The sequence below is a fragment of the Monodon monoceros genome, unplaced genomic scaffold (genome assembly GCF_005190385.1).
Source record: "Monodon monoceros isolate NGI ecotype Baffin Bay Population unplaced genomic scaffold, NGI_Narwhal_1 Super_Scaffold_18, whole genome shotgun sequence".
Lineage (NCBI taxonomy): Eukaryota > Metazoa > Chordata > Mammalia > Artiodactyla > Monodontidae > Monodon > Monodon monoceros.
Window position 1 is genome coordinate 56,314,070 of NW_021703774.1, and position 12,671 is coordinate 56,326,740.

The following is a 12,671-nucleotide window of genomic DNA, read 5'->3' on the forward strand; positions in this document are numbered from 1 at the left end:
TGCAATGAACATTGTGGTATATGACTCTTTTTGAATTATGGTTTTCTCAGGGTATATGCCCAGTAGTGGGATTGCTGGGTCGTATGGTAGTTCTATTTTTAGTTTTTTAAGGAACCTCCATACTGTTCTCCATAGTGGCTGTATCAATTTACATTCCCACCAACAGTGCAAGAGGGTTCCCTTTTCTCCACACCCTCTACAGCATTTATTGTTTGTAGATTTTTTGCTGATGGCCATTCTGACCGGTGTGAGATCATATCTCATTGTAGTTTTGATTTGCATTTCTCTAATGATTAATGATGTTGAGCATTTTTTCATGTGTTTGTTGGCAATCTGTATATCTTCTTTGGAGAAATGTCTATTTAGGTCTTCTGCCCATTTTTGGATTGGGTTGTTTGTTTTTTTGATATTGAGCTGCATGAGCTGCTTGTAAATTTTGGAGATTAATCCTTTGTCAGTTGCTTCATTTGCAAATATTTTCTCCCATTCTGAGGTTGTCTTTCATCTTGTTTATGGTTTCCTTTGCTGTGCGAAAGCTTTTAAGTTTCATTAGGTTCCATTTGTTTATTTTTGCTTTTATTTCCATTTCTCTAGGAGATGGGTCAAAAAGGGTCCTGCTGTGATTTATGTCATAGAGTGTTCTGGCCAGGCAGATTCTTAACCACTGCACCACCAGGGAAGTCCTTTGCTCCAGGTTTTGAAGGATGAAAAGAACTCCAGTGGGCAGAGGAGTGGTGGAAGTGCACTGGAAAGGGAGGAAACTGAGAGGGCCCTTATAAGGGCCAGAGATGGTCCATAGAGGCATCATGACAGCTTGACTCCACAGAGGGCTTGCTATTCTTTTGCCTCCTACAGAAAATAGCATGTTCCCCACATGAGGGGACTGCATTACAGTGTTGATTCACTGGATCGTATGACCTACATGTTTCCCCACAATAGGTCATTTTCTTTGACTTGTCTCTCATTTTCTCATAGCTCCTAGCTTCATGCTTGGACTGTACTAGCAATTGCATAAATATTTGGCAGAGGATTGATTTCCTGTTAGGTAAAATGAATTAATTAATCACCTTATGTCTTTTTAATTAAAAAAAATAATTGAGCAAATATCTTCTGGGAGCTAATATCCTGGGTCAGAGAGTCCTTCCTCAAAATGACTTTCTATCAAATGTACAACAAACAGAAATTCTCTCCCCAGGTCACCACTGTTACTCAGTGTGGGCCGGATGCAGCCAGCCTTCTCTGAGAAGTAAACATCCCTGAGGCTTTTCATGGGACAGTGGGGTGGCTGCGAGTCAGAGACCTGAGTTTGAAGTTCAGTGTTGGCTAATTGCCAGAAGTATGATGTCACACAAGTAATTTGTTTCTGTGTCTCAGTTTCCTTCTCTCTAAAATGAAGCTAGAAGTAGAACCTGTTGTAAGAATCAACTAATGTATAAAAAGCATTTAACACAGTGCTTGGGACATTCTCATCTCCAAATAGATGTTGCTATGTTATTTTTACATCTTCATGAGATTTTTCTTTAATCTGATATTTTTGTGGCTATCTGCCTTGACAATTTTCTTTTTATTTACTTGGACTCAGAGTCATCGGGGCAACTAGACATGTATAGCCAAAGGTTGTCTTCTAGCAGGTGAAGGAAATGAGTAGGGAAATGTAAGAATGATGGTGAAAGGGAAAGAGAGAAAAAGAAAAAAGGAGAAAAATACGTTTCAAAGTCACGCTTAAGGACTTTTTCTTTATTTCTTTAAGTTTTTGCTTCAGATCTATTTGGTGTGTCACCATAGTCTCATTTGAATTGTTCCCATGTTTGGAAAAGCAAACATTAGAATACATGAGCACATATACACTCAAATACTGCCTTCAATGCTGATAAAAATTAATGCTTCCAATTACTCATTCAAGTATTGATAATTATATGAAACCAAAATGATTAAAAAATTAATAAGTGCTTTTTAGAAAAAGTATTGTCTGCTTTTATTATTTCCTTTAACTAAAAATCATTTCCAGTCAGACAGAGTACTTCAGACAGAGTGATTGAAAACATAGTAGGAACTTTTATTAGGGTGAAAAGTACACTAATGCCACTGATTATTGGAGTGCTATTTCACATGCTAATACAAAACTAATATTAAAAATGCTATTGCTCCTTATGTGAATATTCAAAAAAAATTTGGCCATTCCTTTGTTGGAGGTTTTAAAAGCAGTGTAACATCATCATCATCACCACCATCATCGTTATTTCAATGAAGAAAGCCTCAAAGCTGACTAAATATGAAAGAAATAAGTAATAAAAATAAAAAATATGACTAAATTGGTAAAGTGTCACTGGATGAAAGTGAGTTTATAAAAAACATCAAGCAAAATAACTTAAGCAACACAGAATTACTAAATGAGTTGAGAAATCACTGTCAGTTGCATCAGAGTTACCGATTTTTAACCATGGGGTTACAAACTACTGTTCTTTTCCTGGGCATTTTATATTGCTGCCTCTACTTCAAAGAAGTAAGATGCAAATATATACTGTACTGAAGTCAGATTGAGTGCCCACTTTGGTTTATTAGGATAATATAGGGGGTTAGAACATGAGGCTAGGGCTGTCATTCCCAAAATTGTGTGTAGAGGAACTGAGTTATTTTAAAAATTTGAGGAAAGCACAGTAATACTCCATGTCTGTTGAACACCAAACAAAGCATTCACTGGACGTAGTTCACAATTTTTATATCAGATAAGGCTGTGTTCTATTTGATGATGCTACATGTTTGCAAAGCTGGGTTTTTGACCATTTCAATGTTAAAAAGCGAGTAGTGCACAAAAATTGGTTGAGGTAGAAGAGGAAGTGAAGTGACGGTGTGCGATCTGATTCTAAGAGTTGAGCAGTGCAGTGCGTAGCAGGCATATACACCTCATTATTAAGTAATTGTGGTTATTCAAGAATGAAATAAAAATACTATTTTCCTTTCAATTTGTGTATTATTTTTTCAAACAACTACAAGGTTATTTGAAAAAGAGCAAAAATACAAATATAGAGAACAGAAATACGTAAGTTGTTTGGACCTGACTACTTAATAAAAGGAACTACAGCTTGGAGGCCCCGAGAAAAAATTACTCACACTCTAAAGATTCCCTTGAACCTGGGAAGTTTGGGAACCTCTGGGTTATAGCGTTTCCTTCTGAGTATATTTTTAATTGATCAGGACACCTTATCTATTGGTGTCAGGAAATGCAAATTATCCTATATCTAGTCCAGCAGTGTATCGATTAACCAGTGCTTCCTGACTGTTTCTAGTGTGACTCATCTATGTATTTCAAAGGAAACCATCTTCACTGATGTGCTGTCAGGCTTGTATCCAGTCCTTTATTTGTACATTACCCACCCCTCTCTCTTCCTTTTTCTTTCTCTCTCTGTCTCTCTGTCCTATGTTCTCTGTGTCTCCCTTTCTCTGTCTCTCCCCCCACCCCCCTCACACACTTTCTTAGCACACGGATACTGGCACGGACTGCACAATGATACAATATCCTGAAGTGGGCTGTGCATTTCAGGAGTGATCAGAGATAGTAGATTTAGTTGAATGCAGTTAGGGGTGAATGAGGGTGCCCACTTAGCCCTTGGGAACAAACGAGCACAAACTGGTAAGAAACTCGGGTTAGAGCAGGGCCATGCTCTGGGATTTCAATCCTCCAGCAGCCATTTCCCACCTCCTCAAGCCTATTCCTAAACACACCACCTGATAAGAAAAATTCTGCCCGGCTCTGAATTCACCGTACCAGTTACAAGGCCATAGATATTCCGTAGGCTGGAGGGGAAACTAGGAAATAACAAAGGACAGACTTAGTTTCTTCATCTGTAAATCAGATGGCATTCAACTGGATATCTACAAGAGATTTTTGAAACCCTTAAAGTTTATAATCTTGTGAATTCAGCTGTGAGCAGAATTAGCAAAAAGAACTGACAACAGTACGAGAATCAAGAAATTTTGTCATAATGCGTAGAATGGAGCACTTTTAACAACAGGAAAGAAGACAACATGCCAACACAAAGTAGTCAGATCTGAAAGTGTGGATTGCCTCTCTCTCTCAGCTTGTGTCAAATGCCATCATTTGGTAGACAAACCCCCAAAGCATTGTCAGACACCATGTCAGAAGCTATTAGTGGAAGCACTTAAGAAAAATGACTGATTTCCCTTTGCATTAGGAATCTAAGTTTCCCTTTTGATTAACCACTTAGTAGTCTGACCAGCAGTGTACTTACCAGTGTACACAGAAGACTTGATAATATCTGACTTTACTGTCCCGTTACAATTACTCAAGCATTTACCGCTCTCTTTGTACCTTGGGGCGGGGAGTGGCTTTATAGCTCCTCCACAGACTGAGAGAGTGGCACTCTGGTGAGGTGATTCTGTCCTGAAGCATAATAACAAAACAGGAAAACTCTGGCCCCCACCTCCCTAATCCAAAGGAATCAGAGATTATATCTTGTTATTTACTTTATGTACTTGAAATTCTTGGTGCCAAGTCCTGGCCACAGTTAGGACTCGAGCTTGCAGAAATCTAAATGGATAATCCTGAACCAGTGTTGGCCTAGGAGTCCCCAGTATACCGGATGAACCCTGTCTAGGAGATAAGGAATGTTATGCAGAATTTGGAACCTAAGGTTAGCCATTGTTTATATTTTAACTTGATTAATTGCAACAGTGACATGCTAAGAGAAACACTGGTGATATGTACTTTAGACTTACTCTTCTCCCTGCAAAACAGAAATTATTTTAAGGAGTCACAGCAGCATCTTCATTATTCATAGATTTCATTCATCAAAGGGGAGGGAATAAATAAAATAAAGCAATCATGACAACAACTGCTACACCAAAGATTCACTTTTAAGTGTTTTGATCCATTTCTCATTTAGAGACAATCATTATTATTTTAAAATCATACATCACCTACATTATTAAATTCAATTTTTTCTGTTTATTTCTATTCTTATTGTTTTTTAAAATTAATTTTTATTGGAGTATAGTTGATTTACAACGTTGTGTTAGTTTCTGCTGTACAGCAAAGTGAATCAGTTATACATATACATATATCAACTCCTTTTAAGATTCTTTTCCCATATAGGTCATTACAGAGTATTCAGTAGAGTTCCTTGTGCTATACAGTAGATCCCCATTAGTTATCTATTTTACATATAGTAGCATGTACATATCAATCCCAATCTCCCAATTTTTAAAGCCTTCCTGAGCACAGATGATTGCCCAGGCACTTGGGAAATACGACAAATATATGGGAGGAGCATAGCCTTTGGAGTCACAAGACCTGGGTTTAAGTAATGTTTTCGCCAGTTACTTTTAATCTTGGGAAAATTATGTATCTTTTTAAAGCTTTAATTTCCTCAATTTAAGATAAGCATAAGAATACTTGCCTCAGATGATTGTGGTAGGGACTAGATGAGACAATCTATGTAGAGCGTCTTGGACATAGTACACACTCTGCAGGTGGCTGCGATGGCGATGATGGTGATGGTGATGACGATGATGAGGATGATGATGGTGATGCCATTGCCAGAACAGATAAACTGTCTTGATTATTGATTCATAATACTGAAATGACTCCCACAGGTACAGAGAGTAAACTCCAAGACAGATTGGTAAGACCCAAGCAGGGGAAAGGTTCTGGAAGGATAAATCTTTTTTTTTTTTTCCTGAATTTGGACATAGTATCACTACACCCTTTGGCCCTACATGCAGAGGGCCTTCTGTATCACTGTGTCTGTTGCTTGCTCATTAGGCTCACCCTTTGCCTTCTTTCCCGTTTATTAAAGACTTGGCACAGAGACAGCATTGTTTGTTCTGTTGAGCTCAGCTGCCTTCCTGTAGCTATGAAGATGATAGTATTTGGATGATTTCAAAGCTTAATTTTTACCCAGAAATTAAGCCTTCAAGACTACTATTAGTTCAAGTGTGTTTTTAAAAATCAAAATATGTTTGACATTGAGTCATGGATACCTTGATGGCCAGGGCCACAATTAGTGTCCCAAACCGCAGTACTTAGGCACTTACACTAATTTGTACATGCACCCTTGGAGCACACAAAGGAGGTCCCAGGGCCTTGCCAGGCATGCTGCTAACATAAGTGGAAACAAAAACTGTATAGTGTTTGCTGAGCATAAACATGATCATGTATCATAGCATCTCATTTTCTATAATTAGCAAGAAACTTATAGTAATTAAAAATGAGAAGACTGGCCTTCAGTGGCACCTTCACTTTCTGCTATTTTTAGGGTTTATTGTCAATTGTACTTGAGGCCCTGGAATGGGGAAAGCTCTCCAGGCCCCTTTTTGAAGTGAACCTAGACCCTGAGAAATAAAATTGATAGACAATGATGCCCTTTAGGGAGTAATTTGGACTTTCTGTCCTTTGAGCACAGGGTCCCTTCTTGGTCCCTTAGTGGTTTGTTGGGAACACGTGACTAGTTCTGGTCAGTGAACTGTGAGCCAAAGTAACAAGTGTCTTTTCTGGGCTCAGAGGAGTTAATTGCCAGTGTGAGATCCCATAGCACTTTCTTTTCCTTCAGTGTGTTAACCAGCAACTTTCAGCATGCCTGTTCCATTAGCCTGGATGCCTGAGTAACTATGATGAGCAGAGCCTACCTGCCAATGGATGCATAGCATGAAAGGGAAATAATTTTTGTCTTATTTCAAGGTCTTGAGATTTGAGAATTAGTTGTTAATGCATCATACCTATCTTGTAATGACTGTTGCACTAGAGGGGTGTTTCTTGTTCCTTCATTGTATTTCTAAGTCATCTTTTTTTTTTTTAATGAAATTGTTTATTTTTATTTATTTTTTAAATTTTACTGGGTTGAGTTCCTTTTTAAAAAAGTAAATTTATTTATTATTTATTTTTGGCTGCATTGGGTCTTCGTTGCTGCACACGGGCTTTCTCTAGTTGCGGTGAGCAGGGGCTACTCTGTTGTAGTGCGCAGGCTTCTCATTGCGGTGGCTTCTCTTGTTGCAGAGCACGGGCTCTAGGCATATGGACTTCAGTAGCTTTGGCTTTCAGGGTCTAGAGTGCAGGCTTAGTAGTTGTGGCACATGGGCTTAGTTGCTCCATGGCGTATGGGATCTTCCCTGACCAGGGCTCGAACCTGTGTCCCATGCATTGGCAGGTGGATTCTTAACCACTGTGCCACCAGGGAAGTCCCTTTAAATCATCTTCTGAAGTCTTACCTCCCTTCCTTTCTTCCCCTGCTCTGATTCATATTTAGAGCCATAGAATCTTAAAGTTGAAAGAGAGCATAGAATTTACTTCGTTTTAGTCACAGTTGTAAACTGGACCTACCCAGTGCAATTTTTTTCTTTCTCCCTCTAAAAAAAGTTAAAACAACCACAACTCCTTACCCTTCAACACGGCCACCCCCCACCCAGAGCATCAAGAAGCTCCCTATGCCATTCTCAATAGATTTTAAAAAAAATATACATCTTCTGAAGTGGGTTAATTCCCTAAGTCTCTTGCATGTTGAGGTTGTTCTTTCTCTTTTTGTGAGAATACACCTGCAGAATAGTAGCACTGAAAGGAGAGGTAGAAATAGTACCATACCTACTTAAGGCCAATTATTTTGCTTGAAATGGGTCTTTTCTCTGTCAACAGTGGTGAATCAGTGACTCAAACCTCTACCATCTAAGGACTAGAGCAAATAGCAGCGACTTTAAGTTCCCTTAAATGTCTTTGTAGCTTGATGAGAATTTTGTGGGAAAATCTGCAACAGTGAGTTAGAAACTGACATATTACTTAAGGTGCTTTTTTTTTTTTTTTTTTTTTTTTTTTCCGGTACGCGGGCCTCTCACTGTTGTGGCCTTTCCCCTTGCGGAGCACAGGCTCCGGGCGCGCAGGCTCAGTGGCCATGGCTCACGGGCCCAGCCACTCCGCGGCATGTGGGATCCTCCCGGACTGGGGCACAAACCCGCGTCCCCTGCATCGGCAGGCGGACGCTCAACCACTGCACCACCAGGGAAGCCCTAAGGTGCTATTTTGTAACCGCCTAAGGAGTTTGTAATTAATGGGCAATACTTACATGGTGACATATCTAGAATAGCAGTGGTGGGGTGAAGCAGGAAGAGAACACTAGCAAGAAGTCAGGTTTCCTTAGTATTTGTCTCTGCAGAGTAGGATAATCATCCTTGTTTTGCCTAAAACACGAGGTTGTGGTGAGGATTAGGTGAGATAATAATTGTGGAAGTGCTTTGTAAATACTACAGAGCTCAACCTAAATCTTAAAAGTTTGCATCTGTTTTTTTCTTGCTCATCTTGGTATTCCTAGGAATAGCGTGGCCTTCTCTATATCTGCATTGGCCTCTGTGCTGTTGTTTTGTCTCAAAGCAATATAAGTGCAGGGCTTGGCTCCTTCTCTATTCCACAAAATGTCCACCTTCAACTCAGTATTTTTTGTGTTTAGTAACTTTACTGAGGAATCACAAGGAGAGTTTGCATTGCACCCTACCCAGCATTCTGCGATTCTGCTGGCTCTATTCTTTGTTTTTGTTCTTATTTTCTTTCCTTCCATCCTCTTTTAAATAACTTGAACCTTTCTTTTCTCCTGAAGAACCCTATTCTGACCAAAACTCAAGTCTCTTTTTTTTTCCCCCCGGCACTTGTGAGAATATTTTTTTCAAACAAATGTGGTTCCCATTCTTATTTAGATACCTTAATACCTAAATTAATGTATTTAGTAATGTAGTCATTCATACAATTTTTTATTATTGTATTAGACACAAACATATTAAAACCATTTTTGAACCTTCTTTGACAACTTGTATTTCATCACCTTCTTAGTTCTCCTGGTGATTAGCTCCATTTTTGGTGTGTAGAGAGGGAATAAAATTGATTAACATGATATTTTACTTTGGATATAAGACAGACATTGGAAAGTGAAGAAATAATAAATGATTTTTTAAAAAATTGATTCATCATCCTGCACACCATCATCTAGCACAGGCTGCAGAGTCAGACAGTTCTGGCAGTAAAACCCAGCTGGGCTTACTTATAAGCCACATAACTTGGGAAAGCCATTTTACCACTCTGTCTCAATTTCCTGATGCATAAAATGGGTTATGAGGATTAAATATGGTGAAATAAAGTCAAATTCTTTATAATATCTAGAACATAATGATCAGTAAATGATGACTTTTTACTATTTTATCCTGTTTCCTTAGGTTGCTAGACTTGAAATAGTTCAACATTAAGAGATATTGATGATCTTAGAGAATCAGTTACTTTCTACTGGCCAGTAGCACAAAGTATAGGAATGTCTAACAACAAAACTCTGTTTAATGGTTATAATTGAAATTCCTCTCCCAGAATATGTAGCAGATGTAGATGGACATCTAGGTGTAAAAATACAAGTTTTAGGTACTTCTCATCCACCAGGTAAAGCAGCCAATCCTTACTGCAGTTTGTTTGAACTGATAGTGGAAGCGATACCAGCTGATATTCAGGAGACATGACTAGCCATGTGGCCCTGGATGGTAACCCGACTTCTTTGAACCTCTGTTTTCTTATCTGAGAGCATTCTCTTTAGTCTCTCCCACCCCTAAAATGACCCAGTGACTTGCAGTGATCTTTTGGTTCCGAAGTAAAATTCCTATTATTGCTTCACTCTGAAGAGTGCCAAATTATCCTAATCTCTGTATTTTCTGGGAGCTGGATTTTGTGGCTCCTAGGCACAAAATTGTCACCTTTGCCATTAGTGCCAGTGAACATGATACAAAAGACATCCTATTTAACCATTATTAAGAAATTGACATTTAAGGAATTATGATAAAGTCATAGAATATTATATCTGATGGGCATTAGTGATTATCTGACCCCCTCTTTTATGCTCAGATGAGAAAACTAAATCCCAGAAAGCAGAAGTGACTTCTTTAGGGACTACAAAAGTAACCTAATAGAAGGCAAGAGTGTAAACACTATTGCAGGATTAAAACAAAGTGGTTTGGTAATACAGAGGTGAAGGAGATGTACTTGGGCTGGAGGGACTGAGGAAAGCTTGATGGAGAATAGTATTTGACCTAGCATTGCAGGAAGGATGGGATCTTAACTACGAGAGGCTGGGGAAGCAAGAGCAGATAGCATGAAGTAAGGGCAGCTAGTGAGGCAGTGTGGAGTGTGCTGGAGAGCAGGTGTGAGGGCATCACAGTGGGAGGAAGGCTGGGAAGGTAGGTTACAGCCAGTATGGAGGATCTTGAATGACAAAGGAAGGATGGGAAGCCACTGAAGGTTCTTGAGAAAAGGAGTCAAGTGTCAGCAGGAAAGGATTCCGTAGCTCCTCTCTGTTGGTGCTCTCATAAACGCCTTCAAGTCTGGCTTCTAGGGACTGGAAGTTTTGGAGCAAGGTGAGGGCGCGTGGAAGAGATGGCTGTGGAAGCAACTGATGACGAACTAGGTAAACTAATTTAAAAACTATGATTCAATTAATTAAAGAATATAAAAATGATGTTATGAGCCTCTGGTAACCTTGAGAATGTGCTTTATGGATCTCTAACTATAGGGGGTATAATTAACCAAGGGTCTTAGCTGCTGTACTTGAGATGCATTGCTATGCTTGTGCTCGGGCCCCTTTTCCCATGAGCTGCTTTCAGTCAGTGATGACACGGCAGAGAGACTGAAGCAGATCATTCACAGGAGAGTTAGGGCTTCTCTGATGGCTTGAGGACTCCCCAGTTGCTCTGCCGAATCTTCTTTAGACTGCACAACAGTCTATAATGTTTCTATGTTTCTATCCACCCTTCTTCCCTCTCTCCTTCACTTAGGGTCAGACTTGCACTGTAGTTTGATAGCTGTTTCAGCCTTTTCCTGCACTCTCCCTCTTTTCCCTCATACAGTTATTTTCCTTAATAAAACCCTTGCATATTTAATCTCATTCTGGCATCCAACCTGAATTAAGTAGAATCTAATCTCAGGAGCCTTTGTTTTAGCTTCTTTGATCCATGATCTGGTCATAAGGCAGATTGGACAAGAAAGTGAGGTATGTTCTATGTAAACACATTCTCCCTCCCAGGAGATAGCCAAACGCTCTTTACTGGGGGTTGCAGGTCAGTAGCACCATCTTCCAGGATGAAAGACTAGTTATAAGGAAGAATCTTCCTTTGCCATCCTCATTATAATGTGAATGCTGGATTCTACCTCAGTTAAGCTTTTAAAATCTTTATTACTTGAAATTTTGTTACACATCATGGTCCAAGAGTTTTATTTAAAAAAATCTTTATCTCTCTGCAAAGAACAAATGTGAAACATTTGGCTTTGGGAATAGAAAATCAAGGAGCTATCATCTAGAAAAGGATAGTTAAAATAAAATTTAGTGAAAGGGAACCATCACAGGGAGAAATTTTGCAAGAAGATGGTAGCTAGCTAAGAGCCTTGACAGGAGAAGAACAAACATTGTACAGCAAGAAACACTAAGGCTGAACCTAAGGAGGAATTTGGCCCTGAGGTGTGGAAAAAGTGATGGACTAATCTCTGAAAGCAGCAGGTTTTTTTTTTTTTTTTTTTTTTCCAGAAGCCTCAAACCAATGGTTCCTAAATTTAATGTGCACAAGAATCCTCCAGGGAAATTATCAAGACTATAGATTCCAGCAGAGGTTCTGATTCAGCAGGTCTGAATTATCATTACATCTTATTCAGGAATCTGCACTTCTGTGAACTCCCTGAGATATTCTGATGCAGAGAATATCTCTGTGGATCACAGTTTGGAACAAGCTATCCTAGATGGTTAGTCTAGGATAATTTCATGTTTCAGGATGTATGGAGGCAAAGGAATAGACTTGAATGAGTCTTCCTTAGTCAATCTCAGGCTCTGGAAATGAACTATTTATGTTTTAAAAAGATATCAGAATACTTGGAATGATTTCAAGGGATCATCTCCTTTCTAAAACTTTTCAAGGATATAAATTTAGTAACCATTTTGTCCTAATGGTGCTAGTTTTTTCCCCACTGATTCAGCCTCAACCTGACAATTGATTCTCAATCTTCCACTGTAGAAATAGGATAGCAACCATAGTTATTTCACCAGGTAGTGGTAATGATGAATGAGTTATGAAAAAACAACTAGGACAATGCTTTGTACATTAGAAAGCAGGGATTGGCAAACTTTCCGTAAAGGGCCAGATAGTAAAAATTTTAGGCCTTGTTGAGCCATACTGTTTCTTTTGCAACTACTCAGTGCTGCCATTGTAGCTTGAAAGCAGCCACAGACAATGAAAGAATAGGTGTGGGTGTGTTCCAGTAAAACTTTATTTACAGATATAGGTAGTGGGCTGGTTTTGACCTATAGGCAGTTGTTTGCCTACTTTTGCTATAAAGTCTTGATAAATTCTATTATTATTATTATTAATATAATGGCTTGCAAGTAATCTTTAATAATTAGAAAAGTAATCAGTTTTTAACCAATAACTAAGTATATATACCCCCTGCAATTTTTTTCAAAGGAATCTGCTTATAGGAGCAATGAAAAAAAAATCTTGTATTTAAATGCTGGTGTCATTTCAATGGCCTTTAAAGAGTTTCCACTGATAGGGATTGCCATCACATTGTTCTAGGCACTTGAGAGAGAAATCCAGGCCAATGTGAAGAGTGATGACCACAAAAGGCTTTGGAGGAATAAGAGGAGAAATTTGTCTAA